General features: G+C 38.5%; 1 non-coding gene across 1 annotated transcript; it reads right to left on the reverse strand.

Moving 5' to 3' along the window:
• On the reverse strand, window positions 1-73 carry TRNAF-GAA (transfer RNA phenylalanine (anticodon GAA)). Its single transcript has one exon. It is a non-coding gene; the product is annotated as a tRNA-Phe (tRNA).
• Window positions 74-10,466: the final 10,393 nt, after the last annotated feature.

The following is a 10,466-nucleotide window of genomic DNA, read 5'->3' on the forward strand; positions in this document are numbered from 1 at the left end:
TGCCGAAACCCGGGATTGAACCAGGGACCTTTAGATCTTCAGTCTAACGCTCTCCCAACTGAGCTATTTCGGCCTGCTGATATCTGTGGTCTTCATACTTTAATTTGAACCATTTAACAAAATAGATGCAGGACCTGGATTTTTAACCTCATATGGTAGAGATATGTTTTAAGGAGTCCTGCATCATTCCGCAATTAACTGGTGCAATGGGTAAATAGCATTTTTGGGATCCAGGTTAGGTAGTTGTTTTTTTAACTCTGAATGGACTAGCACTATATTACCCAGATATATTTGGCATGAGTAGGTAAGCAATGTCATCTGACTACTGACATCTGTGTTCAAGGGGAAGTGGAAGGTAATGCAGATAAGAGTTTACTTTACAAAAAAGCATGAAATGGGAAATATTCATTGTCAAACCTGAAGGTAAGAGAGGTGGAAGCAAGTTTAGAAGGAGGACATAAAGCAAAGTCTATGTTAAATTGATTGTGTTGTAGATCAGTTGGAAAAAATGTGATGAATAGAGAAAAAGAACTACAGCTGATTCCAAGACCTATTTTGTTAGAAGCAAGGAACCTCTCAACTGTGCCGAAACCCAGGATTGAACCAGGGACCTTTAGATCTTCAGTCTAACGCTCTCCCAACTGAGCTATTTCGGCCTTCTGATAGCTCGGGTCTTCATACTTTAATTTGAACCATTTAACAAAATAGATGCAGGACCTGGATTTTTAACCTCATATGGTAGAGATATGTTTTAAGGAGTCCTGTATCATTCCCCAGTTAACTGGTGCAATGGGTAAATAGCATTTTTGGGATCCAGGTTAGGTAGTTGTTTTTTTAACTCTGAATGGACTAGCACTATATTACCCAGATATATTTGGCATGAGTAGGTAAGCAATGTCATCTGACTACTGACATCTGTGTTCAAGGGGAAGTGGAATGTGATGCAGGCAAGAGTTTACTTTACAAAAAAGGACGAAATGGAAAACATTCATAGTCAAACCTGAAGGCAAGATAGGTGGAAAAAAGTTTAAAAGGAGGACAGAAAGCAAAGTCTATGTTGAATTGATCATTTTGTAGATCAGTTGATAAAAATGTTGATAGAGAAAAAAGTACTACAGCTGATTCCAAGACCTATTTTGTTAGAAGCAAGGAACCTCTCAACTGTGCCGACAACTGGGATTGAACCAGGGACCTTTAGATCTTCAGTCTAACGCTCTCCCAACTTAGCTATTTCAGCCTGCTTATAGCTGTGGTCTTCATACTTTAATTTAAACCATTTAACAAAATAGATGCAGGACCTGGATTTTTAACCTCATATGGTGAGATATGTTTTAAGGAGTCCTGTATCATTCCGCAATTAACTGGTGCAATGGGTAAATAGCATTTTTGGGATCCAGGTTAGCTAGTTGTTTTTTTAACTCTGAATGTACTAGCACTATATTACCCAGATATATTTGGCATGAGTAGGTAAGCAATGTCATCTGACTACTGACATCTGTGTTCAAGGGGAAGTGGAAGGTAATGCAGACAAGAGTTTACTTTACAAAAAAGCATGACATGGGAAACATTCATAGTAAAACCTGAAGGCAAGAGAGGTGGAAGCAAGTCTAGAAGGAGGACAGAAAGCAAAGTCTATGTTAAATTGATTGTGTTGTAGATCAGTTGGAAAAAATTTGATGAATACAGAAAAAGTACTACAGCTGATTCCAAGACCTATTTTGTTAGAAGCAAAGAACCTCTCAACAGTGCCGAAACCCGGGATTGAACCAGGGACCTTTAGATCTTCAGTCTAACACTCTCCCAAATGAGCTATTTCGGCCTGCTGATATCTGAGGTCTTCATACTTTAATTTGAACCATTTAACAAAATAGATGCAGGACCTGGATTTTTAACCTCATATGGTAGAGATATGTTTTAAGGAGTCCTGTATCATTCCCCAGTTAACTGGTGCAATGGGTAAACAGCATTTTTGGGATCCAGGTTAGGTAGTTGTTTTTTTAACTCTGAATGGGCGAGCACTATATTACCCAGATATATTATGCATGAGTAGGTAAGCAATGTCATCTGACTACTGACATCTGTGTTCAAGGGGAAGTGGAAGGTAATGCAGACAAGAGTTTACTTTACAAAAAAGCATGAAATGGGAAATATTCATTGTCAAACCTGAAGGTAAGAGAGGTGGAAGCAAGTTTAGAAGGAGGATATAAAGCAAAGTCTATGTTAAATTGATTGTGTTGTAGATCAGTTGGAAAAAATTTGATGAATAGAGAAAAAGTACTACAGCTGATTCCAAAACCTATTTTGTTAGAAGCAAGGAACCTCTCAACTGTGCCGAAACCCGGGATTGAACCAGGGACCTTTAGATCTTCAGTCTAACGCTCTCCCAACTGAGCTATTTCCGCCTTCTGATAGCTGGGGTCTTCATACTTTAATTTGAACCATTTAACAAAATAGATGCAGGACCTGGATTTTTAACCTCATATGGTAGAGATATGTTTGGAGGAGTCCTGTATCATTCCCCAGTTAACTGGTGCAATCGGTAAATAGCATTTTTGGGATCCAGGTTAGGTAGTTGTTTTTTTAACTCTGAATGGACTAGCACTATATTACCTAGATATATTTGGCATGAGTAGGTAAGCAATGTCATCTGACTACTGACATCTGTGTTCAAGGGGAAGTGGAATGTGATGCAGACAAGAGTTTACTTCACAAAAAAGGACGAAATGGGAAACATTCATTGTCAAACCTGAAGGCAAGATAGGTGGAAGAAAGTTTAAAAGGAGGACAGAAAGCAAAGTCTATGTTGAATTGATCATTTTGTAGATCAGTTGATAAAAATGTTAATAGAGAAAAAAGTACTACAGCTGATTCCAAGACCTATTTTTTTAGAAGCAAGGAACCTCTCAACTGTGCCGAAACCCAGGATTGAACCAGGGACCTTTAGATCTTCAGTCTAACACTCTCCCAACTGAGATATTGCGGCCTGCTTACAGCTGTGGTCTTCATACTTTAATTTAAACCATTTAACAAAATAGATGCAGGACCTGGATTTTTAACCTCATATGGTAGAGATATGTTTTAAGGAGTCCTGTATCATTCCGCAATTAAGTGGTGCAATGGGCAAATAGCATTTTTGGGATCCAGGTTAGGTAGTTGTTTTTTTAACTCTGAATGGACTAGCACTATATTACCCAGATATATTTGGCATGAGTAGGTAAGCAATGTCATCTGACTACTGACATCTGTGTTCAAGGGGAAGTGGAAGGTAATGCAGACAAGAGTTTACTTTACAAAAAAGCATGAAATGGGAAATATTCATTGTCAAACCTGAAGGTAAGAAAGGTGGAAGCAAGTTTAGAAGGAGGACATAAAGCAAAGTCTATGTTAAATTGATTGTGTTGTAGATCAGTTGGAAAAAATTTGATGAATAGAGAAAAAGTACTACAGCTGATTCCAAGACCTATTTTGTTAGAAGCAAGGAACCTCTCAACTGTGCCGAAACCCGGGATTGAACCAGGGACCTTTAGATCTTCAGTCTGACGCTCTCCCAACTGAGCTATTTCGGCCTGCTAATAGCTGTGGTCTTCATACTTTAATTTAAACCATTTAACAAAATAGATGCAGGACCTGGATTTTTAACCTCATATGGTAGAGATATGTTTTAAGGAGTCCTGTATCATTCCGCAATTAACTGGTGCAATGGGTAAATAGCATTTTTTGGATCCAGGTTAGGTAGTTGTTTTTTTAACTGTGAATGGACTAGCACTATATTACCCAGATATATTTGGCATGAGTAGGTAAGCAATATCATCTGACTACTGACATCTGTGTTCAAGGGGAAGTGGAAGGTAATGCAGACAAGAGTTTACTTTACAAAAAAGCATGAAATGGGAAATATTCATTGTCAAACCTGAAGGTAAGAGAGGTGGAAGCAAGTTTAGAAGGAGGACATAAAGCAAAGTCTATGTTAAATTGATTGTGTTGTAGATCAGTTGGAAAAAATTTGATGAATAGAGAAAAAGTACTACAGCTGATTCCAAGACCTATTTTGTTAGAAGCAAGGAACCTCTCAACTGTGCCGAAACCCGGGATTGAACCAAGGACCTTTCGATCTTCAGTCTAACGCTCTCCCAACTGAGTTATTTCGGCCTTCTGATAGCTGGGGTCTTCATACTTCAATTTGAACCATTTAACAAAATAGATGCAGGACCTGGATTTTTAACCTCATATGGTAGAGATATGTTTTAAGGAGTCCTGTATCATTCCCCAGTTAACTGGTGCAATGGGTAAATAGCATTTTTGGGATCCAGGTTAGGTAGTTGTTTTTTTAACTCTGAATGGACTAGCATACACCCAGATATATTTGGCATGAGAAGGTAAGCAATGTCATCTGACTACTGACATCTGTGTTCAAGGGGAAGTGGAATGTGATGCAGACAAGAGTTTACTTTACAAAAAAGGACGAAATGGGAAACATTCATAGTCAAACCTGAAGGCAAGATAGGTGGAAGAAAGTTTAAAAGGAGGACAGAAAGCAAAGTCTATGTTGAATTGATCATTTTGTGGATCAGTTGATAAAAATGTTGATAGAGAAAAAAGTACTACAGCTGATTCCAAGACTTATTTTGTGAGAAGCAAGGAACCTCTCAACAGTGCCGAAACCCGGGATTAAACCAGGGACCTTTAGATCTTCAGTCTAACGGTCTCCCAACTGAGCTATTTCTGCCTCCTGCTAGCTGTAGTCTACATACTTTGATTTGAACCATTTAACAAAATAGATGCATGACCTGGATATTTGACCTTATAGGTTAGAGATATGTTTAAGGAGTCCTGTATCATTCAGCAGTTAACTGGTGCAATGGGTAAATACTATTTTTGGGATCCAGGTTAGGTCATTTTATTTTTACCTCCGTATGGACTAGCACTATATTACCCAGACGTATTTTGCCTGAGTAGGTAAGCAATGTCATCTGACCACTGACATCTGTGTTCAAGGGGAAGTGGAAGGTAATGCAGACCAGAGTTTACTTTACAAAAAAGCATGACATGGGAAACATTCATAGTCACACCTGAAGGCAAGAGAGTTGGAAGCAAGTCTAGAAGGAGGACAGAAAGCAAAGTCTATGTTAAATTGATTGTGTTGTAGATCAGTTAGAAAAAAATTGATGAATACAGAAAAAGGACAACAGCTGATTCTAAGACCTATTTTGTTAGAAGCAAAGAACCTCTCAACAGTGCCGAAACCCAGGATTGAACCAGGGACCTTTAGATCTTCAGTCTAACACTCTCCCAACTGAGCTATTTCGGCCTGCTGATATCTGTGGTCTTCATACTTTAATTTGAACCATTTAACAAAATAGATGCATGACCTGGATTTTTAACCTCATATGGTAGTGATATGTTTTAAGGAGTTCTGTATCATTCCCCAGTTAACTGGTGCAATGGGTAAATAGCATTTTTGGGATCCAGGTTAGGTAGTTGTTTTTTTAACTCTGAATGGACTAGCACTATATTACCCAGATATATTTGGCATGAGTAGGTAAGCAATGTCATCTGACTACTGACATCTGTGTTCAAGGGGAAGTGGAAGGTAATGCAGACAAGAGTTTACTTTACAAAAAAGCATGAAATGGGAAATATTCATTGTCAAACCTGAAGGTAAGAGAGGTGGAAGCAAGTTTAGAAGGAGGATATAAAGCAAAGTCTATGTTAAATTGATTGTGTTGTAGATCAGTTGGAAAAAATTTGATGAATAGAGAAAAAGTACTACAGCTGATTCCAAAACCTATTTTGTTAGAAGCAAGGAACCTCTCAACTGTGCCGAAGCCCGGGATTGAATCAGGGACCTTTAGATCTTCAGTCTAACGCTCTCCCAACTGAGCTATTTCGGCCTTCTGATAGCTGGGGTCTTCATACTTTAATTTGAACCATTTAACAAAATAGATGCAGGACCTGGATTTTTAACCTCATATGGTAGAGATATGTTTGGAGGAGTCCTGTATCATTCCCCAGTTAACTGGTGCAATCGGTAAATAGCATTTTTGGGATCCAGGTTAGGTAGTTGTTTTTTTAACTCTGAATGGACTAGCATACACCCAGATATATTTGGCATGAGTAGGTAAGCAATGTCATCTGACTACTGACATCTGTGTTCAAGGGGAAGTGGAATGTGATGCAGACAAGAGTTTACTTTACAAAAAAGGACGAAATGGGAAACATTCATAGTCAAACCTGAAGGCAAGATAGGTGGAAGAAAGTTTAAAAGGAGGACAGAAAGCAAAGTCTATGTTGAATTGATCATTTTGTGGATCAGTTGATAAAAATGTTGATAGAGAAAAAAGTACTACAGCTGATTCCAAGACTTATTTTGTGAGAAGCAAGGAACCTCTCAACAGTGCCGAAACCCGGGATTAAACCAGGGACCTTTAGATCTTCAGTCTAACGGTCTCCCAACTGAGCTATTTCTGCCTCCTGCTAGCTGTAGTCTACATACTTTGATTTGAACCATTTAACAAAATAGATGCATGACCTGGATATTTGACCTTATAGGTTAGAGATATGTTTAAGGAGTCCTGTATCATTCAGCAGTTAACTGGTGCAATGGGTAAATACTATTTTTGGGATCCAGGTTAGGTCATTTTATTTTTACCTCCGTATGGACTAGCACTATATTACCCAGACGTATTTTGCCTGAGTAGGTAAGCAATGTCATCTGACCACTGACATCTGTGTTCAAGGGGAAGTGGAAGGTAATGCAGACCAGAGTTTACTTTACAAAAAAGCATGACATGGGAAACATTCATAGTCACACCTGAAGGCAAGAGAGTTGGAAGCAAGTCTAGAAGGAGGACAGAAAGCAAAGTCTATGTTAAATTGATTGTGTTGTAGATCAGTTAGAAAAAAACTTGATGAATACAGAAAAAGGACAACAGCTGATTCTAAGACCTATTTTGTTAGAAGCAAAGAACCTCTCAACAGTGCCGAAACCCGGGATTGAACCAGGGACCTTTAGATCTTCAGTCTAACACTCTCCCAACTGAGCTTTTTCGACCTGCTGATATCTGTGGTCTTCATACTTTAATTTGAACCATTTAACAAAATAGATGCATGACCTGGATTTTTAACCTCATATGGTAGTGATATGTTTTAAGGAGTTCTGTATCATTCCCCAGTTAACTGGTGCAATGGGTAAATAGCATTTTTGGGATCCAGGTTAGGTAGTTGTTTTTTTAACTCTGAATGGACTAGCACTATATTACACAGATATATTTGGCATGAGTAGGTAAGCAATGTCATCTGACTACTGACATCTGTGTTCAAGGGGAAGTGGAAGGTAATGCAGACAAGAGTTTACTTTACAAAAAAGCATGAAATGGGAAATATTCATTGTCAAACCTGAAGGTAAGAGAGGTGGAAGCAAGTTTAGAAGGAGGATATAAAGCAAAGTCTATGTTAAATTGATTGTGTTGTAGATCAGTTGGAAAAAATTTGATGAATAGAGAAAAAGTACTACAGCTGATTCCAAAACCTATTTTGTTAGAAGCAAGGAACCTCTCAACTGTGCCGAAACCCGGGATTGAACCAGGGACCTTTAGATCTTCAGTCTAACGCTCTCCCAACTGAGCTATTTCTGCCTTCTGATAGCTGGGGTCTTCATACTTTAATTTGAACCATTTAACAAAATAGATGCAGGACCTGGATTTTTAACCTCATATGGTAGAGATATGTTTGGAGGAGTCCTGTATCATTCCCCAGTTAACTGGTGCAATCGGTAAATAGCATTTTTGGGATCCAGGTTAGGTAGTTGTTTTTTTAACTCTGAATGGACTAGCACTATATTACCTAGATATATTTGGCATGAGTAGGTAAGCAATGTCATCTGACTACTGACATCTGTGTTCAAGGGGAAGTGGAATGTGATGCAGACAAGAGTTTACTTTACAAAAAAGGACGAAATGGGAAACATTCATTGTCAAACCTGAAGGCAAGATAGGTGGAAGAAAGTTTAAAAGGAGGACAGAAAGCAACGTCTATGTTGAATTGATCATTTTGTAGATCAGTTGATAAAAATGTTGATAGAGAAAAAAGTACTACAGCTGATTCCAAGACCTATTTTGTTAGAAGCAAGGAACCTCTCAACTGTGCCGAAACCCGGGATTGAACCAGGGACCCTTAGACCTTCAGAATGCTCTCCCAACTGAGCTATTGCAGCCTGCTTATAGCGGTGGTCTTCATACTTTAATTTAAACCATTTAACAAAATAGATGCAGGACCTGGATTTTTAACCTCATATGGTAGAGATATGTTTTAAGGAGTCCTGTATCATTCCGCAATTAACTGGTGCAATGGGCAAATAGCATTCTTGGGATCCAGGTTAGGTAGTTGTTTTTTTTAACTCTGAATGGACTAGCACTATATTACCCAGATATATTTGGCATGAGTAGGTAAGCAATGTCATCTGACTACTGACATCTGTGTTCAAGGGGAAGTGGAAGGTAATGCAGACAAGAGTTTACTTTACAAAAAAGCATGAAATGGGAAATATTAATTGTCAAACCTGAAGGTAAGAGAGGTGGAAGCAAGTTTAGAAGGAGGACATAAAGCAAAGTCTATGTTAAATTGATTGTGTTGTAGATCAGTTGGAAAAAATTTGATGAATAGAGAAAAAGTACTACAGCTGATTCCAAGACCTATTTTGTTTGAAGCAAGGAACCTCTCAAGTGTGCCGAAACCCGGGATTGAACCAGGGACCTTTAGATCTTCAGTCTGACGCTCTCCCAACTGAGCTATTTCGGCCTGCTTATAGCTGTGGTCTTCATACTTTAATTTAAACCATTTAACAAAATAGATGCAGGACCTGGATTTTTAACCTCATATGGTAGAGATATGTTTTAAGGAGTCCTGTATCATTCCGCAATTAACTGGTGCAATGGGTAAATAGCATTTTTTGGATCCAGGTTAGGTAGTTGTTTTTTTAACTGTGAATGGACTAGCACTATATTACCCAGATATATTTGGCATGAGTAGGTAAGCAATATCATCTGACTACTGACATCTGTGTTCAAGGGGAAGTGGAAGGTAATGCAGACAAGAGTTTACTTTACAAAAAAGCATGAAATGGGAAATATTTATTGTCAAACCTGAAGGTAAGAGAGGTGGAAGCACGTTTAGAAGGAGGACATAAAGCAAAGTCTATGTTAAATTGATTGTGTTGTAGATCAGTTGGAAAAAATTTGATGAATAGAGAAAAAGTACTACAGCTGATTCCAAGACCTATTTTGTTAGAAGCAAGGAACCTCTCAACTGTGCCGAAACCCGGGATTGAACCAAGGACCTTTAGATCTTCAGTCTAACGCTCTCCCAACTGAGTTATTTCGGCCTTCTGATAGCTGGGGTCTTCATACTTCAATTTGAACCATTTAACAAAATAGATGCAGGACCTGGATTTTTAACCTCATATGGTAGAGATATGTTTTAAGGAGTCCTGTATCATTCCCCAGTTAACTGGTGCAATGGGTAAATAGCATTTTTGGGATCCAGGTTAGGTAGTTGTTTTTTTCACTCTGAATGGACTAGCATACACCCAGATATATTTGGCATGAGTAGGTAAGCAATGTCATCTGACTACTGACATCTGTGTTCAAGGGGAAGTGGAATGTGATGCAGACAAGAGTTTACTTTACAAAAAAGGACGAAATGGGAAACATTCATAGTCAAACCTGAAGGCAAGATAGGTGGAAGAAAGTTTAAAAGGAGGACAGAAAGCAAAGTCTATGTTGAATTGATCATTTTGTGGATCAGTTGATTAAAATGTTGATAGAGAAAAAAGTACTACAGCTGATTCCAAGACTTATTTTGTGAGAAGCAAGGAACCTCTCAACAGTGCCGAAACCCGGGATTAAACCAGGGACCTTTAGATCTTCAGTCTAACGGTCTCCCAACTGAGCTATTTCTGCCTCCTGCTAGCTGTAGTCTACATACTTTGATTTGAACCATTTAACAAAATAGATGCATGACCTGGATATTTGACCTTATAGGTTAGAGATATGTTTTAAGGAGTCCTGTATCATTCAGCAGTTAACTGGTGCAATGGGTAAATACTATTTTTGGGATCCAGGTTAGGTCATTTTATTTTTACCTCCGTATGGACTAGCACTATATTACCCAGACGTATTTTGCCTGAGTAGGTAAGCAATGTCATCTGACCACTGACATCTGTGTTCAAGGGGAAGTGGAAGGTAATGCAGACCAGAGTTTACTTTACAAAAAAGCATGACATGGGAAACATTCATAGTCACACCTGAAGGCAAGAGAGTTGGACGCAAGTCTAGAAGGAGGACAGAAAGCAAAGTCTATGTTAAATTGATTGTGTTGTAGATCAGTTAGAAAAAAATTGATGAATACAGAAAAAGGACAACAGCTGATTCTAAGACCTATTTTGTTAGAAGCAAAGAACCTCTCAACAG

The sequence above is a fragment of the Lissotriton vulgaris genome, chromosome 8 (assembly GCF_964263255.1).
Source record: "Lissotriton vulgaris chromosome 8, aLisVul1.2, whole genome shotgun sequence".
NCBI lineage: Eukaryota > Metazoa > Chordata > Amphibia > Caudata > Salamandridae > Lissotriton > Lissotriton vulgaris.